The sequence below is a fragment of the Hylobates moloch genome, unplaced genomic scaffold (genome assembly GCF_009828535.3).
Source record: "Hylobates moloch isolate HMO894 unplaced genomic scaffold, HMol_V3 SCAFFOLD_15, whole genome shotgun sequence".
In the NCBI taxonomy this organism is placed as follows: domain Eukaryota; kingdom Metazoa; phylum Chordata; class Mammalia; order Primates; family Hylobatidae; genus Hylobates; species Hylobates moloch.
The window spans coordinates 94,930,891-94,936,900 of NW_026652290.1; positions in this window are offsets into that span (position 1 = coordinate 94,930,891).

Here is a 6,010-nt window from a genome sequence, read left to right on the forward strand (position 1 = left end):
CAAGCGGGAAGTCCCGGCGTCTTCCCTCCGGAGTTGCAACTTGAGTAGAGCGAAATAAGGGTTCCGGGAGCCATGTGGAATTGGAGAATTTTGTATAGTGCGCTGCGCCCCCTAGAAGCGGGCAGCGGCTCGTTAACATTTAGTAACGTGACCTGGCTGCGCGACGCGACAGCCCTTGTTCTTCATTCTTTTATTCAGCAAATATGTATTATGCGCCTGCCTTGTATTCTGGGCTCTGGGAATCCACACATCGTTCCTGTGCCAGCAACTCTCACATGGGGTTGGGGCCACACATAGGGTGACTTAAGAGGACCCTGGACGCCTCTTGAGTCACAGACATTGACTTAAAGATCAGGCTCCAAACCCACTTCCTAAACATAGGCAGTGTCTCCCAAATGTCCCTCCATTGCCCACCTGTGCCTTCCCCTTAAAGAAGACTTCCCATCCCATTCCTTCCCCAGCCTCCTCCGCCACCTTTCATGGACGTTTCCTCTGTGTCAGATTGTTCCAGGAAAGGGGTCCGGATCCAGACCCCAAGAGAGGGTTCTTGGATCTCGTGCAAGAAGGAATTCAGGGCGAGTCCACAGTGCAAAGCAAAAACAAGTTTATTTAGAAAGTAGATGAATAAAAGAATGGCTACTCCACAGACAAAGCAGCACCGAGGGCTGCTGGTTGCCCATGTTTATGGTGATTTACTGATGATATGCTAAACAAGGGGTGGATTATTCATACCTCCCTTTTTTAGACCATATAGGGTAACTTGTTTATGTTGCTGTGGCAATTATTTATTTATTTATCTTTTGTGGAGTCTTGCTCTGTTGCCCCAGCTGACGGGCAGTGGTGCGATCTTGGCTCACTGCAACCTCCGCCTCCAGTGGTGCGATCTTGGCTCACTGCAACCTCCACCTCAGGATTTAAGTGATTCTCCTGCCTCAGCCACCCAAGTAGCTGTGATTGCAGGCGTGTTCCACCATGCCTGGCTAATTTTTGTGTTTTTAGTAGAGACAGGGTTTCATCATGTTGGCCAGGCTGGTCTCGAACTCCTTACCTCAAGTGATCTGCCCACCTGAGCCTCCCAAAGTGCTGGGATTACAGGTGTGAGCCACCACACCCAGCCTGCCATAGTATTTGTAAACTGTCATGGCGCTGGTGGGAGTGTAGCAGTGAGGACAACCATAGGTCATTCTTGTCCCCATCTTGGTTTTGGCCGGCTTCACTGAAACCTGCTTCATCAGCAAGGTCTTTATGACCTGTATCTTGTGCCAACCTCTTATTTCATCCCGTGACTCAATATGCCTTAATCGTCTGGGAATGCAGCCCAGGAGGTCTCAGCCTTGTTTTACCCGGCCCCTACTCAAAATGGAGTCGCTCTGCTTCAAATGCCTCTAACAAGATGACTTGCTCACTAAATGCGGACCCATGAGAGAACAAGACTGAAGACTCCAGCCTGGCAAGGTGGCTCACCTCTAGAATCCCAGCACTTTGAGAAGCTGAAGTGGGAGGAGTGATTGAGCCCCGGAGGTCAAGACCAGCCTGGGTAACATAGCAAGACCCCATCGCTACTTTAAAAAAGAAAAGACACAAGATTCCCACCCTCACAGGGATCACTGTCTGATGGGACAGACAGACAATAGACAAAAAAGACCATTTCAGGGCATGGGGAATGATCAGAATGTTAGGGAAACAGGCGCATAGGAGAGCCAGGGTGACACCATTTTAAAATCAACTCCATTTTTTTTTTTTTTTTAAGACGGAGTCTCTGTGTCACTCAGGCTGGAGTGAAGTGGCTCAATCTCTGCTCACGGCAACCTCTGCCTCCCGGGTTCAAGTGAATCTCCTGCCTCTGCCTCCCAAGTAGCTGGGATTACAGGCACACACCACCACACCTCGCTAAGTTTTGTATTTTTAGTAGAGACAGGGTTTTGCCATTTTGGCCAGGCAGGTCTCGAACTCCTGACCTCAGGTGATATGCCTGCCTCTGCCTCCCAAAGTGCTGGGATTACAGGCATGAGCCACTGCACCTGGCCAAAAATCAACTCCCTCTTATAATTAACAAGGCACATTCACTGCCAGTCACGACCCAGGGTCATAAGATGTTTACAATTGAGAAAACGTCTTACAAACGCCTATGAGGACACACTCCTACAACATGGAAGGTCCAGATGTCCTGATATCGCATAGCGATATATGCTTTTAAGAGCGTTACAGACGCCGGGCGCGGTGGCTCATGCCTGTAATCCCAGCACTTTGGGAGGCTGAGGAGGGCGGATCACCTGAGGTCAGGAGTTCGAGACCAGCTTGGCCACCATGGCCACCATGGTGAAACTCCATCTCTACTAAAAATACAAAAATTAGCCAGGCATAGTGGCAGGAACCTGTAATCCCAGCTACTTGGGAGGCTGAGGCAGGAGAATTGCATGAACCCAGGAGGCTGAGGTTGCAGGGAACTGAGATCGAGATTGTGCCGCTGCCCTCGGGCCTGGGCGACAGAGTGAGACTCCATCTCAAAAAAAAAAAAAGGAAAAAAGAAAAAAATGAAAAAGATACCGGGCATGGTGGCTCACGCCTGTAATCCCAGCATTTTGGGAGGCCGACGTGGGCGAATCACCTGAGGTTGCGAGTTCAAGACCAACCAGACCAACATGGAGAAACCCCGTCTCTACTAAAAATGCAAAATTAGCCGGGCGTGGTGGTGCAGGTCGAGAGTTCAAGACCAACCAGATCAACACGGAGAAATCTCATCTCTACTAAAAATACAAAATTAGCCGGGCATGGTGGTGCATGCCTGTAATCCCAGCTGCTTGGGAGGCTGAGGCAGGAGAATCACTTGAACCCGGGAGGCAGAGGTTGCAGTGAGTCGAGATCGCGCCATTGCACTCCAGCCTGGGCGACAGAGCGAAACTCCATCTCAAAAAAAAAAAAAAAGAAAGAAAGAAAATATCGTTATAGTCATGGTGTAATGTACTTAGGCACTACAATGGCAAGGATATGTATGTATACTTTTTGAGACAGGGTCTCGCTCTGTCACCTAGGCTGGAGTGCAGTGACGCAATCATGGCTCCCTGTGGCCTCCACTTCCCGGCTCAGCGATCCTCCACCTCAGCCTTCCGAGTAGCTGGAACTATAGGCACCACCACACCTGGCTAATATTTTGCAGTTTCTGTAGAGACAGGGTTTTGCCATGTTGCCCAAGCTGGTCTGGAGATCCTGGGCTGACATGATCTGCCGGCCTCAGCCTACCAAAGTGTTAGAATTACAGGTGCGAGCCACTGCACCCAGCCAGGATAACCTTCTTTAAGTCAACAAAGTACTACATTTTGTCACACTGTCAGCCCACCTGCACGTGGACATAGCTTTCACATACATAAGACCCCTATATAAGAAAAACTTAAAACCGATTGGACATGGTGGCTCACACCTGTAATCCCAACACTTTGGGAGGCTGAGCTGGGAGGATCACTTGAGCTCAGGAGTTCCAGGCGAGCCTGGCCAACATGGTGAAACCTCATCTCTACTAAAAACATAAAAATTACCCGGGCGTGGTGGTGCATGCCTGAATCCCAGCTACTCAGGAGACTGAAGCAGGAGAATCGCTTGAACTTGGGAAGTGGAGGTTGCAGTGAGCCAAGATAGTGCCATTGCACTCCAGCCTGGGTGACAGAGCAAGAGACTCCGTCTCAAAAAAAAAAAACAAAAACAAAAAAAACAAAACCTTAAAACAAAGACAAGGTGTTCCTCCTCTTGTTTTCTGAGCATGCCCTACTTTGTAACTGAGTAGCTTTCTTTTTTTTTTTTTTTTTTTTTGAGAAGGAGTTTTGCTCTTGTTGCCCGGGCTGGAGTGCAACGGTACAATCTCGGCTCACCACAACCTCCGCCTCTCAGGTTCAAGCGATTCTCCTACCTCAGCCTCCCAAGTAGCTGGATTAAAAGCATGTGCCACCACGTCCGGCTAATTTTGTATTTTTAGTAGAGATGGGGTTTATCCATGTTGGTCAGGCTGGTCTCGAACTCATGACCTCAGGTGATCCACCCGCCTCAGCCTCCCAAAGTGCTGGGATTACAGGTGTGAGCCACCATACCTGGCCAACTGAGTAGCTTTCAACAAACTCTCCTTTTTCCTTGAACTCTGAAACTCCTCTTGAATTCCTTCCTGCACGAGATCCAAGAACCCTCTCTTGGGGTCTGCTTAGGACCGCTTTTTCTTTCTTCTTCCTCTTCCTCTTCCTCTTCCTTTTCCTCTTCTTCTTCTTCTCATTCTTCTTCTCCTTCTTCTCCTTCTTCCTTCTCCTTCTTCCTTCTCCTTCTTTCTTTTTTTTTTTTTTTTGAGATGGAGTCTCGCTCTGTCGCCCAGGCTGGAGTGCAGTGGCTCGAGCTCAGCTCACTGCAACCTCTGCCTCTCGAGTTCAAGCAATTATCCTGCCTCAGCCTCCCGAGTAGCTGGGACTACAGGTGCCCACCACCACGCTCGGCTAATATATATATTTTTATATTTTAGTAGAGATGGGGTTTCGCCATGTTGCTCAGGCTGGTCTCGAACTCCTGAGCTCAGGCAATCCTCCCGCCTTGGCCTCCCAGAGTGCTAGGATTACAGGCGTGAGCCACCGTGCCCGACCCTTTCTTCTTTTTTTGAGATGGAATCTCGCTGTTGTTGCCCAAGCTGGAGTGCAGTGGCATGATCTTGGCTCACTGCAACCTCCGCCCCCCGGGTTCAAGTGATTCTCCTGCCTCAGCCTCCAGAGTAGCTGGGATTACAGGCGCCTGCCTCCACGCCCAGCTAATTTTTGTACTTTTAGTAGAGTTGGGGTTTCACCATGTTGGCGAACTCCTGACCTCAGGTCTCAAACTCCTGACCTCAGGTGATCCACCTGCCTTGGCCTCCCAAAGTGCTGGGATTACAGGCATGAGCCACCAAGCCCGGCTAGGGACCCCTTTTTCTGGCACCAGGAACGAAATAATATGGGACAAGGAATGGTGTTAAATAGAGTTTACAGGAAGCTATTGGTTTGGACGGAGCTACTGCACTAGTCCCAAAAGACTCAACCAAAATAAAGTCCCTCATGCAGAAGTTTTACACCACCAAGCTGAAACTAAGTTGTTTTTCTGGTTTTCCAAGAAATCGAGAACTGGAAGGAAGTGGGAAGAGAGAGAGAGGGAGAGAGAGAAAGAGAGGGAATAGTCAAATCCATGAACAGAGGCGGGCGGATCACCTGAGCTCGGGAGTTCAAGACCATCCTGGCCAACATGGTGAAACCCTGTCTCTACTAAAAATACAAAGATTAGCTGGGCAGGGTGGCACACGCCTGTAGTCCCAGCTACTTGGGAGGCTGAGGCAGGAGAATCGCTTGAACCTGGGAGGTGGAGGCTGCAGTGAGCCAAGATCGTGCCACTACACTCCAGCCTGGGTGACAGAGGGAGACGGTCTCAAAAAAAAAAAAGAAAAAATCCCTGAACAGGCCTGTTTTAGCCAGCATGATAAAGTCTCCTTTGCTCTAAACTTGACAGGAAAAGTAACTTTGAAAAGACCAATCCACTTTTTGTTTCTATTTCTGCTTTACTCAGCCTTTTTCTGTCTACAAAACCAACCTCTTTTTCAGTGAGCTGAGATCACCACTGCACTCCAGCCTGGACAACAAGAGTGAAACTCTGTCTCAAAATAAATAAATAAAACCTGCTTTGCAAAAGTGGAAGGTTTGGCCGGGCATGGTGGCTCATGCCTGTAATCCCAGCACTCTGGGAGGCTGAGGCGGGTGAATCATGAGGTCAGGAGTTCAAGACCAGCCTGGCCAACATGGTGAAACCCCATCTTTACTAAAAATACAAAAATTAGCCGGGCATGATGGTGGGTGCCTGTAGTCCCAGCTACTTGGGAGGCTGAGGCAGGAGAATCGTTTGAACCTGGGAGGCGGAGTTTGCAGTGAGCCGAGACTGCGCCACTGCATTCCAGCCTGGGTGACAGAGCCAGACTCCGTCTCAAAAAAAAAAAAAAAAAAAAGGTGGAAGGTTTAACAGA